Source organism: Oryctolagus cuniculus, chromosome 19, assembly GCF_051225735.1.
Source record: "Oryctolagus cuniculus isolate XC-2025 breed Fujian yellow rabbit chromosome 19, ASM5122573v1, whole genome shotgun sequence".
Lineage (NCBI taxonomy): Eukaryota > Metazoa > Chordata > Mammalia > Lagomorpha > Leporidae > Oryctolagus > Oryctolagus cuniculus.
The window spans coordinates 39,511,836-39,533,322 of record NC_142885.1 but is presented as its reverse complement, the minus strand read 5'-3'; the positions used below and the strand labels follow the sequence as shown (position 1 = coordinate 39,533,322).

Here is a 21,487-nt window from a genome sequence, read left to right as displayed (position 1 = left end):
GGGCCCACGTCGCCCCCAGCCAGCTCTGGGGTCTAGGGACACGGGCCCAGCCACACCATCAGCCCTGTAGAAGAGGGAGACAGGCCTAAGCTCTCTGACCGGCCCTGGGGTCTAAGGATATGGTCCCAAGCTACCCCTGTCCAGCCCTGGGGTCAGGAGACAGGCCTAAGCCCTGGAGTCAAAACATAGGCCCGAGCTGCCCTGCCGGCCCTGGTGTCAAGACACGAGCCCGAGCCACCCCCGATTAGCCCTAGGGTCTAGGGAGATGGGCCCAGGCTATACCACCTGGCCCTGGAGAAGAGGGAGACAGGCCCAAGGCCCAAGCTGCCCCTGGCCAGCCCTGGGGTCTAGGCACATAGGCCTGAGCTGCCCCGGGCTAGCTTGGGGTCGAGACAGGGGCCCAAGCTGCCCCTTTCTGGCCCTGGGGTCTAGAGAGACTGGCTTGAGCTGACCCCAGCCAGCCCTGGAGTCAAGTCATGGGCCAAGCTGCTGCCTGGCCGGCCCTGGAATTGAGACACAGGTCCGAGCTGCCCCGACTGGCCCTGGGGTCTAGAGAGATGGGCCAAGCCGCCCCCGGCCAACCCTGGGGTCTAGGCCCACGGGCCCCAGTCACACCCCTGGCCGTGTAGAAGAGGGAGACAGGCCCAAGCTCTCTGGCCAGTCCTGGGGTCTAGGGAGACAGGCCTGAGCTGCCCTCTGCCGGCCCTTGGGTCTAGGGAGATGGGCCCGGGCCACACTTCCCCTGGTCCTGGAGAAGAGGGAGACAGGCCCAACCTGCCCCTGGCCAGCCCTGGGGTCTAGGGAGACAGGCCTCAGCTGCCCCGGGCCGGCCCTGGGGTCAAGTCACAGGCCCGAGCTGCCCCTGGCCGGCCCTGGTGTCTAGAGAGACTGGCCTGAGCTGACCCCAGCCAGCCCTGGAATCGAGTCACAGGCCCAAGCTGCCCATGGCTGGTCCTGGGCTCTAGGGAGATTGGCCTAAGCTGCCCCTGGCCAACCCTGGAGTCCAGGCCACCCTCCCCGGCCCTGGAGAAGAGGGAGATAGGCCCAAGCTGCCCCATGCCATCCCTGAGGTCGAGGGAGACGGGCTCGGGCCACCCTCCCTGGCCCTGGAAAAGAGGGAGACAGGCCCAAGCTGCCCCTATCTGGCTTGGAGTTGAGACATGGGCCTGAGCTGCCCCCTGCTAGCCCTGGGGTCTAGGGAGACTGGCCTGAGCTGCCCCCAGCCAGACCTGGGGATGAGAAATGGGCCCAAGCTGCCCCTGGCCGGCCCTGTGGTCAAGGGAGACAGGCCCGAGCCACCCTGGGCCAACCCTGGGGCCGCGACACGGGCACGAGCTGCCCCCAGCCAGCCTCGGGGTCTAGGGAGATGGTCACGAGCTGCCCCTGGCCAGCACTGGGGTCTAAGGAGTCGGGCCTAAGCCACCCCCCCCCCAGCCCTGGAGTAGAGGGAGACAGGCCCAAGCTCCCTGTCCGGCCTTGGGGTCTAGAGAGATGGGCCCGAGCTGTCCCCATGCAGCCCTGCAGTTTAGTGAGATGGGCCCAGGCTGTTGCCCCTCTCGGCCCTTGAGCAGAAGGAGACAGTCCCAAGCTGCCCCTAGCAGGTGCTGGGGTCTAGGGAGACTGGCCCGACCTGCCCCCGTCCAACCCTGGGGTTGAGACAGGGGCCCGAGCTGTCCCCGTTCATTCCTGGGGTCTAGGGAAATGGGCCTGAGCTGCCCCCGCCAAGCCCTGGGGTTGAGACATGGGCCTGCTCTTCCTCTGGCCGGTCTTGGGTCTAAGGAGATGGGCCTGAGCTGCCGCCTGGCCGGTCCTGGAGTCGAGACAGGGTCCCGAGTTGCCCCTGGCCAGCCCTGGGGTCTATGGAGACGGGCCCTGGGCCGCCCCCAGCCAGCCCTGGAGTTGAGACATGGGGCCAAGATGCCTCTGGCTTGCCCTTGAGTCTTGACAGGGTCCCGAGCTGCCCCCGGCTGGCCCTGGGGTCTAGGGATACGGGTCCGGGCCGCCCCTGGCTGGCCCTGGATTGGAGACATGGGCCCAAGCTGCCTCTGGCCGGCCCTGGAGTCGAGACAGGGTCTCAAGCTGCCTCCGACTTGGCCTTAGGGTCTAGGGAGAGGGGCCTGAGCTTCCCCCAGGTCTCCTGTGCCCCTGCTGGGCAGCCCCAGGCTCATCAGCTCTTCTGTGATACCAAGCTAAGTTGTCTGCCCTCCTCTGGGCTTGGAGGGGGGTCTCGCCATCTGCACGCTGGTTGCCTTGGGCAAGTCTGCTGCCTGCTCAGAGCCTCTCTCTTCACAAAATGGGGGGCGGGAACCCTGGTCCAGGGCTCCCTGGGAGCCCCTTCTCCCTGGAAAGGTGTCCACGAGGGTTAGCAAGTGAACACACACCCTGCCCGGCCCACGTATCTCTGTCTGTCTCTCCTGAGCCGCACTGGCTCCTGAGCCCGTCCTGCTCTGTGGCTTCCGCTCAGCCCCAGGACTGCCCGTCGGACATCCTGATGGGATGTTTCTGGCAGCCTCACCCGCCGGGTTGGGGGTGCCAAAGCCTGACCACGCTGACCACGCGTCTCTCTGTCTCCCTCCGCCGGCCAGTCCTGGTACCTGGGGTAGCAAGGGTCCTTGCCCCCTGCCCCTCTTCCATCATCAATAATCCCAGGGGGCAGCACAGCTGGCCCCTCCGAGCAAGCCCAGCCCGGCAGAGAAGACAAAACAACCCATGCAGGCGGAAGAGGAAAAACCGAACTGAGACACGTGTGGGGGAGGGGCCAGGAAGACCCCCCACCCACCCACACCTCCCAGCCAAGCAGACAGAAAGCCAAGGCGCTGGACTGCAGTGCTGCCCTGCGAGAGCCGGCGCCTGCCTCATCTCTGCACCTGCTGCTCCAACAGGGCCAGGATGGAAGCACGCACGAGCACCTGCCCCTCCCCCGGCCCTGACTGCCCAGGTCCAGGTGAGCACTGCCCAGCGCCGGCGCCCAAGGACTGGGCCATCGGGACACCCAGTGAGGCTGCCTCTCCTGGGCCATGGGGACATCGGCCGCCCCCATCCACACCTTGTCTCCCCGTGGATGGCCTCGGCGAGAGGGGAGGCAGGCACTTGAGGCGGGGCGCGGCAAGGACCCCAGTCGAGGGCAGCCGAGACCTTGGTGGAGGGCAGGGGTTGGGCAGAAGGGGTGCATGGAGACCGCAGGCGGTGCGGGCCCAGTGCTGGGTGCCAGCGCAGAGGCACCTGTCCCTCTCCCCCTTCCGGGGACTCGCTCCTGCTCGCTCCCTTGTTCTCCCCGTCTCTGGGGACGGGGTCTTCCCACCCTGCCCATCTTGCTTGGAGGAGAAGTCTATGCAATTGACACCCCAGCCCGGCTGGGCGCCCCAGGAAGGGAACCACGTTGCACACACTAAGAAATGCAGTTTCCCAGGGCGGGGCGGGCCGGGCCGGGCCGTGGGTAGAGGGAGGTGCCCTGTGAGGGGAGTGCTGCCCCCTCCAGGTAGCCCCTGGGGGAGGAGCGCCAGAGCCAGCGGTTTAAGTGCCTGACCTCAACCTTTGTCCCCCTGGACACTGAGTGGCCACGGCGCGGCCCCGCCCATCTAACCCCCCCCCCCGCCACCTCCAATCATCTCTGTGTCCCCCCAAAGCTAGAGATTTGACCCCAGGGCTGGTGCTAGGTGCCCGGCCCACCCTGCTGGGGCGCCTGGGTAGGTTCAGGGGCAGCCAGCATGCACCCCAGCCTCCTCCGCCAGTGCTTTACATCCTGGAGCGTCAAACCCCCGGGGGCCCCCAAGCCCGATGGGGGCCACCGTTTCCACTTTTCACCCTTCCACCCAGCGGGGCGCAGCCGGGGTTCCCTGGGAGCTGGGGCGGGGCGGGCGGACCCCCGCTCAGAGGGTGACCCCAGGGCTCTGGCGGGAGGGGGCGGGGCGGTGCTGGCGGGAGTGAGGGGGTGGAATGCGTTTTTCAGTTGAGCTGCACCTAAAACACTAAGTGAGGGACCCGGACCCCTTCCTCACCCCCACCCCTCCTGGCGAGGGAGGGGAGGCCGGTGAAGGACGCGAGGTGTCCTAGGGCCTGGGAGCCTGGACGCGGGGGCCCCTCCTGGCCTCCGCAGACTTCTTCCCGTGTGGCAGCGCTGTGGGGGCGTGCCCCGCCCCTCCTCCCCCAGCGGCCCCCAGCCTGGCCTGGGCGAACCCCCTCCTCTCCAGAAAGGCCCGAGACCCCGGCCTGGCTGGTGCGGCCCTTCCCCTAGCGGTGCATGGTGCTTGGCGCGGGAGAGTGCAGCCTGGCTCCTGGCACAGGACTCCTGCATGGCAAACTGGGCTTACCCTCCCCGCCCAGCTCCTCTTACAAAACAAAAACAAAAAAAGATACACACACACACACACACACACACACACAAAAAAAAAAAACAACAACAACAAAAACAAAAAACCCAGCCCCAAACCTTCGTGTTTCCCGATTTGCAGCGATTTCTACCGCTTGAGGTGCCTTGTCTTGGAGAGGGTGTCCACGCCTGGGCGCACAAAGCTGCATGCCTGCTCTAGTCCCAGCGCTGACGTGACAGACTCCGGCCGTGCAATGGATGTATTTATGTATGTAGAAGCGCACGTACGCATTCTGGAAGCTTCTTTCTCATAGGTCCCACGCGGCCACATTTGATTCCCGCTTGCACGTTGCCCTCTGGGTTCCCCCCGCCCCCGTCCCTTCAGCCTGTCAGGGAGAAGCCCCTCCCCCACCCGTCCATCTCCCTGCGGAGGGGGGGGGGGGTTGGCGCCAAGCGTTGTCGCCAGCAGGAGTTGCTGCCATACCAAAACCGACTCTTGCTAAGCAGTGCCTCACTCTCTGCTGGCGTGGCTTGGCCTTCCTTCCCCCCCACCCCATATGTCTATATAGTCGATCCAATACAAATGCCAGTTTAAGTAATGGCTGCTGTGCTTCCAATTCACCTTCCTGCTAATGCATCTGGGGAGACAGTGGAAGATGGTCCAAGTACTTGGGTGCTGGCACCCTTGGTGACCTAGATGGAGTTTCCGACTCCTGGCTTTGGCCTGGCCCAGACCTGGCTGTTGCCATTTGAAAAGTGAACCAGAGATAGAAGATTCTATCTCTCCTCCCCCTTCCTCTCTCTCTCGCTCGCTCGATCGCTCCCTCGCTCTCTGTGTGTGTTTCTTCCTCTCTGTCACTTGCCTTTTAAATAAATAAATCTTAAAAAAATAAGCTCTATAGCCACTAGCAGACATTCCCACTTTCTCTTGCTCTCTCAGCTAACTGTTCCCTCTCCACTTCCCAACCCTGACTCCCAGTCCCAAGAAGTCGCTTTTCTAGTTTGTGTCTCTAGATTTCTCTCTGCTGGGCTTTTTACCTCTCCTACCTAACTGTAATTATATTTTCTTTGACCCACATCCCACCTTTCCCCTCCCCACTGGCCACACAAGCCTCTGGTAACCACCATGCTATTCTGTCCTCTACAAGATCGGATGTCTTAGATTTTACACCTTAGTGAAATCATGAAGTATTTGTCTTACCGTGTCTGCCATATTTTATTTAATGTACTATTTCCTAGGTTCATCCGTGCTGTCACAAAACTGGATTTCATTCATTTTATAGCTGAATAATGTTCTATTGTGTATATGTATGACATTTTAATGATCTCTTCATCTGCTGATGGACAGTTAACAGCATGTCTTGGTTATTGTGAATAGTACAGCAATAAACACAGAGTGCAGCTGTCTCTTTAACCTACTGGTTTCATTTCCTGGGCATATGTACACAGAAGTACAATAGCTGGACCATGTGGAGGTTCCATTTTTAATATTTTGAAGAACCTCCATACTGTTCATAAAGGCTTTTTTAATTTCCGATTTCACTAACAGTGTACAGGGTTCTCTTTTCTCCACATCCTTGCCAGCACTTGCCATCTTTCATCTTCTTGGTAATAGCCACTCCAATAGGAGTGAAATCATATTTCATTGCGGTTTTGATTTGCATTTCCATTATGATTAGTGAAGTTGAGCATTTTCTCAGTATGTTTTGGCATTTTCTATGTCTTCCCTTAGTAAATGTTGGTTTAGGACTTTTGTCCATTTTTAAATTGGGTTATTTGTTTTCTTGCTATTGAACTGTTGGAGTAACTTGTGTAGTTTGTATGCTAACTCACTTGCAGAAGCATAAGTCACAAATATTTATTCATATTTGGTAAATTCTGTCTTCATTCTGTAGATTGTTTCTTTTGCTGTGCAGTAGCTTTTTATCTTGATGAAATCATTTTTGTCTTTTTTTTGCTTTAGTTGTCTTGCTTATGAGGTCATATCTAAAACAATCAATGACCAGACCAATGGTATAGAACTCTTCCATATGTTTTCTTCTACTAGTTTTATCATTTCTGGACTTAGATTAAAGTCTTCCATTCATTTTGGCTTAATGTCTGCAGTACTGGGAGCTAAGGATCTAATCTCATTCTTTGGAATGTGAATGTCCATTTTTCGCATGATATTTGATTAAAGAGAACATCTTTTCTCCAAGGTGAATCTTATGACATCACATAGCTGAGCTGTGTGGACGTATCTCCAGGATCTCCATTCTGCTACACATATCCATTTTTATGCCAATACTGTGCTGTTTTAGTCAGTATAGTATGCTTTGAGATCAGGCATTGTGATGCTCCCGCCTTGTTCTTTTGGCTCAATAGTGCTTTTGTTGCTCGGGGTCACTTTTGCTTCTGTGACTATTAGGATTGTTTATTTTGGATCCAGAGCTGTGGTGCAGCAGGTTAAAGCCCTGGCCTGCAGTGCTAGCATCCCCTATGGTACTGCTTCAAGCCTGAGCTGCTCCACTTCCAATCCAGCTCCCTGCTAATACACCTGGGAAAACAGAGGAGGATGGCTCAAGTGTGTGGGCCCCTGCACCCACATGGGAGACCCAGAAGAAGCTCCTGGCTCCTGGCTTCTGGCTTAAGCCTAGCCCAGCCCTGGTCGTTGCAGCCATTTGGGGAGTGAACCTATGGATGTAAGACCTCTCTCTCTGTCTCTACCTCTGTCTGTTACTTTGCCTTTCAAATAAATCTTTTTAAAAAAGGATTACTTATTCTATTTTCATTAAGAGTGCCATCCATATTTTGATGGTGACGGTATTAAATCTGTAAGCAGCTTTTTGTAGTATGGATATTTTAACAATATTTTTCTCTCAATCCATGAAAAGAGGAGAATGTTCTTCTGGGCTGGGGGTGTGGGGTCCTCTTCAGTTTCTTTCAGTAGTGTTTTGTAATTTTTTATTATAGAGGTCATTCACCTTCCTGGTTAAATTTGGTCCTATGCATTTGATTGCTTTGGTAGCTATTGTAGGTGGAAACACTCTTATAGTTTCTTCCTTCCTCAATAAGTTTGTTATTGATGTATAAAAATGTTGTTTATGTTTGTATGATGATTTCGAATCCTGCATGTTTCCTGCATGAATTCATTTGTTAGTTCTAATAGTCTTTTGGCTGCTTTTTTCTATGTGTCAAATCATCTGCAAGTGAGGGTAATTTTATTTCCTCCAGGCATATTTCTATGCCTTTTATTTCTTTCTATAGCTTAATTGCTTTGGCTAACACTTCTGTTATTGTGCTGGATAAGAATGGTGAGTGCAGACATTCATTTTTTGTTCCAGATTTTAGAAGAAAGGTTTTCATCTTTTTGTTTTTAAGATTATTTATTTATTTGAAGCAGAGAGAGAGAGAGAGAGAGAGAGAGAAATGTTCCATCTGCTAGTTTACTCCCAAATGGCCACAATGGCTGGAGCTATGTCAATCTGAAACCAGAAGCCAGGAGATTCTTCCAGGTCTCCCACATTGGTACAAGGTCCCAAGTATTGGGCTGCCTTCTGCTGCTTTCCCAAGCACATTAGCAGGGAGCTGAACCCAAAGTGGAGCAGCTGGGACTTGAACCAGCACCAATATGGGATACTAGGGTTGCAGGTGGCTGTTTTACCTGCTATGCCACAGTGCCAGCTCCAGAAGTTTTCATCTTTTCCCCATTCAGGGTGATGTTGGTTCTTTGTCTTACTCAGAAAACTTCTATGATGTTGAACTATGTACCCGCTATCCATACAGATGGCTATGACTGCCCTGGACATGGGATTCCCCAAAGCCAGATTCATCAAGTAATACTGGCCATCAAGGTTTTATCTGGTAGAGAGGCAAATGACCTTGTGAATCAAGTCACTGTGGGGCCAGCTGTCCCACTCTCTCAAGTCAGAGTTAATTTTAATGCTTTCAAAAGGCAAAGGATACTTGAAGCTAAGGGAGGCAGGCTAGGAGACTAGGGCCTGAGGGCATCTAGTCTGCATTCAAGGCACTGATTAGGGGCTTGATTTCACTTTCTTTTTTTTCCCCTTAATCTGTAACTGTAGTAAATACATTTTAATTCCTCTTTACACATTCTGCTTACCAAAAGCTAATTTTCTGATCTTGTGGCTAATTAAAACTATGTTTAATTCAACAGAAAAAAAAATAAAAAACTTTCCTAAGAATTTTGGGACTGGGGCTGGTGCTATGGTGCAGCAGGTTAAGCAGCCACCTGTGATGTCAGCATCCCACATGGGAGCACCAGTTTAAGTCCCAGTGCTCTGCTTCCAATCCATTTCCCTACTGATGCACCTGGGAAAGAACCAGATGGCCCAACTTCTTGAGCACCTGTTAACCATGTGGGAGACCCAGATGGAGTTCCAGGCTCCTGGCTTCAGCCTAGCCCAGCTCCAGCTATTGCCACCATTTGGGGAGTGAACCAGTAGATGGAAGATCTTTCCTTCTTCCTCTCTCCCTACCTCTCTCCCTCGGTATCTCTCTGTCATTGTTTTTTAAATAAATAAAAATTTAAAACAAAAAGAATTTGAGGACTGACTACTGGAAAATGGCTAGAACCACAAGACTTCAGCTAAGGAAGGAAACACACCATCCCCTTGTAAACAATCAAGCCCTACATTGAAGGAACCACCCCCAACTGCTTTCAAGCTGGCCTTCCCAGTTTGCCCATTATCCCCTCTCACTTCCTCCAACTCCTTTTCTCCTTTAAATGTGCTCTTGTTAACTGGCAAGACAAGAAAAGCATTGACACAAAGCTGTCTGCTTCTCCCCCATGACTGCTAGTCTCATGCATAAGCCTCTTTCTTTCTTTCTTTCTTTCTTTCTTTCTTTCTTTCTTTCTTTCTTTCAGGCAGAATTAGACAGTGAGAGAGAGAGAGAGAGAAACAGAGAGATAGAGAGAAAGAAAGGTCCTCCATTTTCCATTGGTTCACCCCCAAAGTGGCCGCCATGGCCGGCGTGCTGTGCCAATCTGAAGCCAGGAGCCAGGTGCCTCCCCCTGGTCTCCCATGCAGGTGTAGGGCCCAAGGACCAGGCCATCCTCCACTGTATCAGCTCTTCTCGATGGCAGACTGCTGTCCAGTGACCAACAGCCCAGCCCTAGTTTCTCTGGTATCAAGTCCAGCCAAATTTACCTTTCCAGAACCATTTATTTCATTGATCTTTTGTGTGCCTTTTAATTTCTGTTTCATTGATTTCTGCTCTGATCTTTCTTTCCTTTACTGATTTTGGGGTTTTTGTTGTGTTTTGCTTTTCTTGGTCCTTGGGATATATTGTTATTTTTTAATTTAGGCATCCATTCCTATAAACTTTCCTTTGAGTACTTATTTTGTACCATAAGTTTTGGTATATTGTTTTCATTTTTCTTTGTTTCAAGATATTTTTAAATTTTTTTGTTTAATTTCTTTAATGACCCACTGTTCTTTCAATGCCATGTGGTTCAATCTCTGTGTATGTGTATAATATCTACTGTTTCTATTGTTGATTCTCAGTTTTTCCATTGTGGTCAGAAAAGATTGATGTTATGATTTTGATTCTTTTGAGTTGGTTGAGCCTTGTTTTGTCATTTATTCTTGGGACTATTCCATGTTCTGATGGAAATTATGTATATTCTGCAGCTGTTGAATGAAATGTTCTGTAATTGTTAGCTCCACTTGGGCTATAGTGTACTTTATCACTAATGTTTCCTCATTGAGTTTTTTCTGGATGACCTGTCCATCAATGAAGGTGAGATGTTGAAATGTCTCACTATTGTTGTGTTAGATTCTATCTCTGCCTTTAGATCTAGTAATGTTCTTTTAAAACTACTAGGTGCTCCAGTATTAGGTACATTTTATATTTACCATTATAATAGCTTCCTGTTGAATTGACCCCTTGATATGCTGGCTACCTTTGTCTCTTTTTAAAGCTTTTGTCTTAAAAACTGTTCTCAGTGATAGGATGGCTGATTCTACTTGATTTTTATTTCCATTGCATGAAATGTCTTTCTTCAACCCTTCAGTTTTAGTCTGAGTCTTTACTGGTAATGTGAGTTTTTTATTCATGGAATATCTATGGATTCTATTTTTATATCCATTCACTCAGTCTGTATCAAGGTTGTAGTTATGTAAAGACCCCTATCTTTTTCCTAAATTTCTTCCATTTTAAAATATATTTTGTTCTAGTCTTGTTTTCTTGTTGTTTATCTTCATGGTTTAGTCACTTACTGTATTGAAAAGGATTTATTCTTTTCTGTTTCTCTTCTGTGCATCTGTTCTTGTGGATTTAATATTTACATAAATTTTTATGATGGTAGTTATCTTTCACTTCTAGAATTAGTACCTTTTGTAAGGTTGGCTTTTGATTATGAATTCTCTCAGTGGTTGTCTGCCTTGGGAAGTCTTTTTTTCTCCTTATTTCTAAAGGATAGCTTTGCAGAAAATTTTCAAGAATATGTAATATGTCATTGCTGAGAAATCTGCTATTAATATAATGGAAGTTCCCTTAAATGTGACTTAGTATTTTTTTTCTTGCTCCTTTTATAATTCTACCTTTGCCTTGCACTTTTGACAGGTTGATTGTCATATGCTATGGTGAGTATCTTTTCTTCTCATGTCTATTTTGGTTCCTGTGGGACTCCTATACTTTAATAAGAGTATCTTCTCCATGATTAGGGAATTGATAACACTCTTTCATTGAATAGATTTAATATACCTTCTCCATTTTCTTCCCTTTCATGGACCTCAAAATTAGAATATTTGTTCATGTAATGCTGTCCCAATGATCTCTGAGGCTATTTTTATTCTTTAGTTCTGAGTATCTGAGTAGAACATTTCATGAGACCTGTCTTCAAGATAAATATTTTTTCTTCTCTTGAACCAAGCTATTGTTAAGGGTTTCACATGTATTTTTTATTTAGGTTATTGAATCCTTCACTTATGAGTTTTCTATTTTGTTCTTCTTTACCATTGCCGTGCTTTTGTTGAGCTTATTACTCATACCATGTATGATTTTGTTGCACTGTCTGCACTCTCTTTTTTAAAATTATTTATTTATTTCAAAGAAGGAGAGAGACAGAGACAGAGGGAGGGAAGGAGAGAGGGAGAATGAGAGAGAAAGGAGATTGCGAGGAAGAGAGAGATCTTCCATCCACTGGTTCACTTCCGAAATGGCCAAAACAGCCCGGTCTGGGCCAGGCCAAAGCCAGGATTCGTGAACTCCATTCTGATCTCCCACATGGGTTGCAGGGACCCAAGCACTTTGGCCGTCCTCCACTGTCTTCCCAAGTGCATCAGCAGGGAGCTGGATCAGAAGCAGAGCAGCTGGGACTCAAATTGGCACATTAATATTGCAAGCAACAGCCTAACCTACTGCACCACAATGCTAGCCCCTGTCTGTACTCTCTTGAATATCACTGCTTCCTTGAAACATTCTTTTGAATGTATTATCAGGCATTTCATCAATGTTGTTTGGGGATGGCGATTCCGTTTTTAGAAAGTTGTTGTATTCCTTTGGAGGCATAATATTTCATTGTTTCTTTCGTTTGTCTTGTGGTTACATTGAGATTTTCACATCTGGTGGACTGGCTGTTTCAATCAGTTTTATACATTGGTTTTAATAGAAAATAGCTAATCCCTGGAGGTGCTTTGAGGTGTCAGTTTGATGAGGTACATTCAATTTCCTTCCAGTTGGGTGCCATATTGTAGTCTATCTGTATCTCCTTGGGCTGCAATCTATGGTCAAGTCAGGAAGACCCATTGTCTCTGGAGACCATATAGTGGGGACAACATTGTAGCAGTCCAGGCCAATGTAATGCACACAACAGTGGATCTGGGAGCCCGCTGTGTGGCCACTCTAGCAGTAATAGCGGGTATACCACAAGAATGGTATGTGCTTCCTCAGGCAGCGTAAGTCAACTGTACTGTTGGCAAGGACCTTCAGCATTATTCTGAGTCCCAGTATTTGTGTGGTTCCATGAGAATCTTGCCATGGAAGACACAGCAGCTGGGGAGTGCAGTGCCCACTCTCAGTCCCAGTGGTTTGGGCCAATGAGCAGCAGCTGGCTACAGGGGGAGGTGGTGACCAGGGGAGGTGGGTGTTTAAATAGCTTCAGTTAGTCTCGGAAGTGGTGGTGTGGGTCTGCTAGTAGCTGGCCATGGGAGGAGGTAGTGGCCAAGGAGTACACCATCTACCCTAAGTTCAAGTAGTAGTGAGGCATTGGGTCACACCTGTTCTTCTGGACCAAGTTGCATTTGAAGGCTGCTGTCCCCCATGCTTGTGTGGTAGAATGTCTCGGATCTGGGGATTCTCAGGAATGGGATATTCACAGGTTTCTGACCCCTAGAACAGTATGAATTCAAACAATGGCTTTTTTCTTAAGATGCTGTTGGGCTGTCATCCTGGGCTCTGGAGCTTGGGAGGTGTAGGAGACAGCCTTCTCTAAAGGAAAGCTATTGTGAAGGTTCTCAGTAGCTCTCCAACTGAGCTACAGCTGTGATGATTTGGAAAATCTTGGATAGCTAGAATCGATGGCATGGCAATGGAGTCTCCTGAGATTCTCCTGCCCACCCATTCTCCTGCCCACCCTTTCTTCTGCAATGGGAGTGGAATGAATATATTTTATGTTGTGAGATGGACATGAATCTTTGTGGGCTGATACAATGTTTTATTTTGGATAGTAGTTTGCATGTCTTTGAAAGGCCCATTTATTAAAGATATTTTTCCCCAATATCTTAATGGTTAATAGATTAAAGATAGAACTTTATTATATCTACAAGTTGGGCCATGGAAAGTGATTAGATCAAATTACTGTGATTTTGCATGTGATTGAATCATGCTGGCTTTATAAGGGAAGAACATGTAGACAATGGTAGGTGAAGGGCATGTTCCCTGTCTGTCTTCTTTCTGCTTCATCATGTGATCATCCATCCACCACCCTCCAGCCTCACTAGCTCCCTAAACCAATGAGGCAATTTGATGTTAGACTGTAAACTTCCAAAACTGTAAGCTGAAATAAACCTTCCTTCTTATGTAGCTCCTCTCAGGTAGTTTAGTTAAGGTAACAACAAAAGCTTTCTAATGCACAATTACTACAATGAAATAGCTGTGCAGGTAATGTTATAAAGGAAATAGTTTATTTAGCTCACAATTGTGGAGGTTCAAGTCTAAATCAGGTGGTCCTTTTGGCTGGGCATCTGGTAGGGGTAGCAAATGTCAATCTAGAGTGTATGCAGACAAAACAGTCACATGTTAAGTCAGGAAGCAGTGGCTATCTATGGCCAATACAGCTTTTATAATCAACTTTCTTGTGAGAACTGCCTTCTGAGGGCATATCCCCAATTTTCTAAGAACCTCCAGATAGGCCTACCTCCTAAACACCATAATTGGATTAAGTTTTCACTTTGTAGCAGCATTAACTTATGATTTTTGTCATTAAAAATCATGTAGGAACTTGGAAGCCAAATTATGTTTTTTTTTTTTTTTAATTTTTGACAGGCAGAATGGACAGTGAGAGAGAGACAGAGAGGAAAGTCTTCCTTTTGCCATTGGTTCACCCTCCAATGGCCGCCGCGGCTGGCGCGCTGCGGCCGGCACACCGCGCTGATCTGAAGGCAGGAGCCAGGAGCTTCTCCTGTCTCCCATGGGGTGCAGGGCCCAAGGACCCACGCCATCCTCCACTGCACTCCCAGGCCATAGCAGAGGGCTGGCCTGGAAGAGGGGCAACCGGGACAGAATCTGACGCCCCGACTGGGACTAGAACCCAGTGTGCCGGCGCCGCAAGGTGGAGGATTAGCCTATTGAGCCGTGGCTCCGGCTCAAATTATGTTTTAATAATAAGATCTATGTTTCCTCTTCTGTTAAATTTTATGAAGAAATGCTTCAGGTTCTTGATCCCACAAAAGATTATTAGGCATTACTATGAACAAGTAAATGCCAACAAATTGGAAAACCTAGAAGAAATGGATAGATTTCTTTTTTTTTTTATGACAGGCAGAGTGGACAATGAGAGAGAGAGACCGAGAGAAAGGTCTTCCTTTTGCCGTTGGTTCACCCTCCAATGGCCGCCGCGGCCGGCGCACTGTGGCCAGCGCACCGCGCTGATCTGAAGGCAGGAGCCAGGAGCTTCTCCTGGTCTCCCATGGGGCCCAAGGGCTTGGGCCCAAGGGCTTGGGCCATCCTCCACTGCACTCCCTGGCCACAGCAGAGAGCTGACCTGGAAGAGGGGCAACTGGGACAGAATCCAGCGCCCTGACCGGGACTAGAACCCGGTGTGCCGGTGCCACAAGGCGGAGGATTAGCCCAGTGAGCCATGGCACCAGCCAAGATTTCTAAACCTATATAATCTGCTAAAATTTAACCATAAAAACAAACAAACAAAAAAACCAGATAAATAACAAGTTATGAGATTGAATCAGTTATACAAGTCTTCCAAAGAAAGAAAAAAACAGAACCAGATGGTCCTCACTGCTAAACTATAACAAATTTTTCAAGAAGAACTAACACCGATTCTTCTGAAACTACTCCAAAATATTCAAAGGGATGGAACCCTTCCAAACTTACTCTACAAAAACAACATTATCTTAACACCAAAACCAGACAAGGACATGACAAGTAAACAAGTAAACAAAACTGCATACCAGCAGTTCCCTGATGAACGTAGATAGAAAATTTCTCAACAAAATATTATCAAATTGAATCTAACAAGACATCACAAAGATCATTTACCACCATCAAGTGATATTTGTCCCAGGGATAGTTCAACACACAAAATCAGTCAATATAATTCCATCAACAAAATGAAGGATTAAAAATTATATTCCAATATGTGTTGATGAAGCATTCAAATTATCCCCATTTCAAATGGTATGATTCTACATACAGAAAAAAAACAAAAGACTGACAGCATTGATAAACCAATTTAGTAATATTTCAGGAACCAAAATCAACTTTCAGAAATCAGTAGCACTTATACAAACCAATAATGAACTTGCTGAGAAAGAAATTATAGGGGCCAGCACTGTGGCGCAGTGGGCTAAAGCCCTGGTCTGAAGTGCCAGCATCCCATATGGGCACCGATTCTAGTCTCGGTTGCTCCTCTTCTGATCTGGCTCTCTGCTATGGCCTGAGAAAGCAGTGGAGGATGGTCCAAGTCCTTGGACCTCTGCACCCACATGGGAGACTCAGAAGAAGTGCAAGCTTTGGATTGGCACAGCTCTGGCCATTGTGATCATCTGGGGAGTGAACCAGCAGATGGAAGACCTCTCTCTGTCTCTACCTCTCTCTGTAGCTCTTTCAAATAAATAAAGTAGATCTTGAAAGAAAGGAAGAAAGGAAGAAAGGAAGGAAGGAAGGAAGGAAGGAAGGAACAAACAAACAAAGAGGGAGGGAAGGAAAGAAGTTATAAAAGCAATTCTATCAAAATAACTTTTAAAATTCACAATAGCTAAGATATGGAATCAACCCAGATGTCCTTCAACTGATGATTGGATAAAGAAATTATGTTATGTAAACACCATGGAATACTACTCAGTGTTGAAAAACATGAGATCCTGATTTTTTGGAACAAAATGGATGCAACTGGAAACCATTATACTTAGTGAAATAAGCCAATCCCAAAAAGACAAGTACCATATGTTTTTCCTGACCTATGTTAACTAATGAAGTAATGAAGTACCTAAAGGGTACTTAAAATGCAATGTATAGGAGTGAAGTCAACATTTTGAGATGAGGAACAGTGTGTTTTTTAGAAATAGTGTTGTTGTCCTTTTTTTCTTCATGTTATTTGTTGAATTCTTATTTATTTATTTGACAGGTAGAGTTTACAGAGAGTGAGAGAGAGAGACAGAGAGAAAAGTCTTCCTTCTGTTGTTCACTCTCCAAATGGCCACAACTGCTGGAGCTGTGCTGATCTGAAGCCAGGAGCCAGGTGCTTCTTCCTGGTGTCCCATGCAGGTGCAGGGGACAAGCACTTGGGCTTTCCCAGGCCTTAGCAGAGAGCTGGACTGGGAGAGGAGCAACCAGGACTAGAACCCGGTGCCCATATGGGATGCCGGCGCCACAGGCAGTGGATTAACCTAGTGCACTATGGTGCCAGCTCCACATTTGTTGAATTATTTACTTAGTGTAGGGTTAGTACTATGAATATAAACTGAAAATATATCTTCATAAAAATTAAAAGTGGGAATAGGAGAGGGAGGAGGAAGAGTGGGAGCAGGGTTGAGAGGGAGGGTACAGTGGGAAGTGTCACTATGTTCCTAAATCTATATATCTCTCTCTATATATATGAAATTTGTGTACCTTAAATAAAAGTTTTTTAAAAATCTTGGAATAAATTCAATCAAGCACAAAAAGACTTCTAGAATGAAAATTACAAAAACAATGAAAAATTGAAGAAGCAAAAAAGTCCAACGACCACCCCGTGCATTTGATTGGAAGAATAAAATTCTGTATTACCCAGAGCAATTTACCAATTCAACAAAATCCCCACCAAAATACCAGTAATAGTCTTCACAGAACTAGAAAAAAAATAATACTGGAATTCATGTGAAAGCATGAAATACCCCAATAGCCACAGCAATCTTGAACAAAGAGAACTTGGGTTTCAAGACACACTGCAGAACTGTAGTAATCATGTTTAAAAGCAGACACACAGATCAATAGAACATAATAGATATCCAAGAAATAAATACACACATCTACAGTCAACTGATCCTTGGCAAAGACACCACAAACACAAATTACAGAGAGGACAATATCTTCAATAAATGGTGCTGGTGAAATTGTATATCCATCTGCAGAAGATTGCAACTAGATCCTACCTCTCAGTCTTTACAAAAATCAGTTCAGAAACAGATCAAAGACCTGTATGCAAGACATGAAACTACTAGAAGGAAATGCTTCCAAACGTTGGTATAGGCAAGAGTTTTTTGGCTAACATTCCAAAAGCACAGGCAACAGAAGCAAAACTAAACAAATGAGATTGTATCAACTAAGAAGCTTCTGCACAGTAGAGGAAACAATGAAGAGATAAGCAACAGGGTAGGAAATAATGTTTGCACACTATTCCTTGATGAACAATTTGCAGATTATATAAGGAACTCAAAAAATACAGCAATAATAACAAATAAACATTAAAAAGGAACAAAGGATCTGAACAGGCATTTCTCAAAAGAAGTCATACAAATGGGCAACAAATGAGTGAAAAATGTTCCATATCACTAGCCACCAGTGAAATACAATGATTTATCACAGTGAGAGATTACCTCACTCCAGTTAGAATAGCTATTATCAGAAGGAAAAAAAAATAGGTGAAATAGCAGCAGATATTATCAAGAATATATCTGCTCAATAAAAATCATTAGACTTTCATGCCCAGGTAGTCTGAGATAATAGAATTTCTCTAGGTTGCTTACTAGCAGAACAAAGAGAAATATGTGTGACATCAAATACATCTGTATCAACACTTCTGGGGCAGTGCAGACTGGTAGAGTGAGCCAGAAGCTTGCTAGTTATAAGAAGTAACAAAGCATGAACGCGGACATTATTTAGCTGCTTACTCACAGAGAAAGCTTCCTTATTCAGAAAAAAAAGCAAGGATTCTGACAGTTTCACTTTGTATCTTTCTACTTTTTGTTGTCATTATACCTTGTACTCCCTGTCTTTCTGACTTGTCTATCTAGGAACAAAATCTCTGCCTATATTATAATTGTCTACTATGCTATAATTGACTACTATGCTTTCCAGAAAAATAAAACAAAACTGAAGCGTGGTATTTTACTCCTATGCCTAAACCAAGACATTCCTCTGCAGAGTGGACATGCCCCCAGTAAAATAAATTTCTTCGTTGTTCCTTGGCGTGTTTTCTCAAGACCTTTTTCTGCACACCTCTTAGAATCACCAAATCTTTCTTCCATGGGACATAACTTTCTGGAAATGACCAGTTCCTGGGATTCTCCTGAGCAGTGGGCAACACTGACTCCTGACATAACTTCATCTGCATGGTCTTCTATGAAGACCTTTGAGGAAAAGTGAGAAATGGAAAAAGAAAAAAGTCTGTCAGCATGAGTGCAGAATGCTGAAGAGGAAAGCCAAAGTCCGTTTGTGGGCCTTTACAGATGTGTTAGGGGGAACAAGTTGCTGCTTCTATAGTGTGTTGAGAACGTAAACGGCAACAGTTCTACAGATTTTGTCAATACTCAGCAGACCTTGGGAGATTCCAAAGAGAACAGACCGTTCCTTTCCCGGATGTTTGAGCGGACTTGCAACTTTTGTAACGGCTTGATTGGAGCCGGTTTCCAAACAGCAGGCTCACTCCATCTTGTTCATATCCAAAGGCGGCTCAGCTGCCCAGTCCCCCGTCCCATTTTCTTAAACAAAACCTGTTTTTCTTCCCCTCAGCTAAATGGAACCCGAGTCTCCCTGTTGGCAAAATTGTTCTTCAGGAACAAAATTGCCTTTGGTTTTAAAGTCGTGTATAGTTTTTGGTTCCAGATGAACCTCTGCGATCCATTTTGGTGAGCAGGGTGCAGTAGTTTTGAATCCCAATTAAAGGAAATGTTATCCCCTTTTACAAAAATTCAATTCTCACTGTAGACAGGCAAAGATGTGTATCATTCAATCATGGTTTGAGTTTCATCACTAAAAGGCGAGGAAAGAGGGGCGTGGAGAGTCCGGTCCAGCACTGAGGCGGGAGCCCAGCTGGTTGCCAGGGGCAGTGGGACGGGTCCTCCGGACAGGTCCTGACCTCTCCAGGAACTCTGAGGACCCGGGACACAGACCCAGGTCTCCAGGGGTCAAGGCGGGCCTAGCGAGGCGCAAACGCCAAGCGCGGTGGGAGTGCGGAGCCCCAGCCTCCGGCGCATGCGTAACAGGCAACCTCAGTCCAAGCCGCCAAGTCGCCATTGTGGGAAGGCTGTCCTCAAGACTCAGCCAGGTGCCAGCTGCTGGTCCAGCCCCCTGGGTCCAGTCAGCAGGTGTCATTGGCTCAGGCTGTGGAGCCCTCAGTGCCTTCTCCCGCCCCAGCCAGGGCAGGCAACAGCGGTGTCAGGGGGCGGAGCCGCCCGGAGCGCCCTTTGTGGAGCTGGTGAGTGCAGCAAGGCAGCGGCCCAGGGGGAGGGGACGGGTGAGCGCCCTGGGCAGCGGACACTTGTGGGACCCCTGGCCTGCCTCGAGGCGTCCCTGTCCCCCGCTGCCATGTGCCTCTTCTGCATTTTGATCTTTTTTAGAAAGAGCTTCCCCACCGGCGCCAAAGTTCAATAGGCTAATCCTCTGCCTGCGGCGCTGGCACACCGGGTTCTAGTCCCGGTCGGGGCACCGGATTCTGTCCCGGTTGCCCCTCTTCCAGTCCAGCTCTGTGCTCTGGCCCTGGGAATGCAGTGAAGGATGGCCCAAGTGCTTGGGCCCTGCACCCCATGGGAGACCAGGAGAAACACCTGGCTCCTGGCTTCAGATCAGCACGGTGCGCCGACCGCAGTGGCCATTGGAGGGTGAACCAACGGAAAAGAAGACCTTTCTCTCTGTCTCTCACTGTCCACTCTGCCTGTCCAAAAAAAAAAAAAAAAAACCAAACCAAAACAAAAAAAGAGCTTCCCCATCCTTGTAGCAAGACCCTAGTCTCCTGGTGTGTGCCTACAGAGGGCACAGAAGCCACTCCCCCACGCCCTGCCCTTTGTCTGTCTTTCCCGCTTGGCGGTCCTGAGTGAAGTGATCGCGGCGGGTGTAACCTTTACTAAATAGATCCATGCACCAGGATCTGCCAGCAGATGCAGTGCATTCAGCTTCCTGTTAGCCCAGCACGCCAGCACACAATGCAGCCCTTGCACCCGACTTTAAGATTTTCTGCATCAAGCAAAATGAAAGAACAGGAAACCCATAGTTTTGTTTTGGTTTTGCTGAAAGATAATTCAAGTATAAAGCGCAATAAAACTATTGCACTGGAAATGATGAACTCTAAATCATTGGTAAGTATACAAGTGGAACCGAAGCCATTTACTAGATAAAGTAATGTGACAGTGTTAATGGCTCGTGCATTGCCATGGTCATAACTTACTTCATCACCTTGCTATTTGATACATAGCCTGGCAGTCTCTGTTGCTTCAGCTATGGAGTGACAGGTTTTCAAAATGCTGTGGAAGGAATTAACCCAAGAGACTGGGAGGTGGTGACTCAGGCCTGCTGCTCAGTCCTTTGACCTGTACCTTTCAACTCTTGCCCTGTCAACTATCAGACGTATTCAACAAGTTCATGGAAAAAGTGTTTCATAAAAAACTGTGTACAGATTTCAAAAAGTTTATGTACTAACCAAACTAAACAGCTTTTAATTCCATTTTCCATGAACTCTGAAGCTCCTTCATTTATGTTGTCTCATCAAATGCTTTTAAATTAAAAAAAAAAGTATCAAGTTCATGAAAAACAGAAAACCTGAAGAACTGTTACAGATTGGAGGCAACTATAGAATCAAGTAAATGTGATGTAGGATGCTGGATCCGAGAAAGAACATTAATGAAGAAAGTGGTGAAATGTGTGAATAGCTTGAGTTAATTGTTCTGTACTGATGTTAGCTTCTTGGTTTTGATCAGCACCATGGATATATAAAATGTTAACATTAGGGTAAGCAGGTGAGTGGGATACAGAAACATGATATGCATGTACTACTTTTGCAGCCTTATGAGTCTAAATTGGTTCAAACTTAAAAGTCTTTTTAAAAACAGGAAGGCAAACACCAGCACCCACTCATTCAGTAAATATTTATTGAGTACCTGTTATGTGTTGGTACTGGGCAATTTGAAAATAGAATAGTTAACAAGACTGGCATCCTGGAGATTAGTGTTATACAATGGGGAGATATAAAGATGAGTTGCTAGGCAAATAACACAGTGATAAAAAGTGCTGTCCAAATTAAACAGGTGATCATGTGGGCTGTCCCCTGGTCTGTGATGTCAGAGTCTTCCCTAATTCAAGCTGAGACTTTGCCTGTTTAAGAGTAGGTGTTGTTATAAGGGAGGGAAGGTCATGGGCACATCAGGGCAGTGCAGATGAAGGTTGGGAGTAACCGCGAAGAGTGACCTGAGAATAGGAAGCAGGCAGGTCATAGGAGTCCTCATGGCTTTGGACTCCAGACTGCATGTGGAATCCCTGGAGGATTTGAGTGGGAGGCTAAACATGATCTGTTTCCTATCTTTGAAA

At 47.4% G+C, this 21,487-nt stretch overlaps 1 non-coding gene across 3 annotated transcripts in view; it reads left to right on the top strand.

Annotated features, from left to right (window-relative positions):
- Positions 1 to 21,487, top strand: part of LOC127488697 (uncharacterized) — a 53,341-nt gene that overhangs the window by 25,946 nt on the left and 5,908 nt on the right. The window contains exon 1 of one of the 3 annotated variants that reach the window (XR_016226107.1): positions 2,403 to 2,944. The exons of 1 other annotated variant lie outside the window; for it this stretch is intronic. This is a non-coding gene — a transcript (uncharacterized LOC127488697). Of the gene's footprint in view, positions 1 to 2,402; positions 2,945 to 19,163; positions 19,386 to 21,487 lie in introns of those variants that run through there. One more of the 3 variants, XR_016226106.1, reaches the window with a different exon arrangement.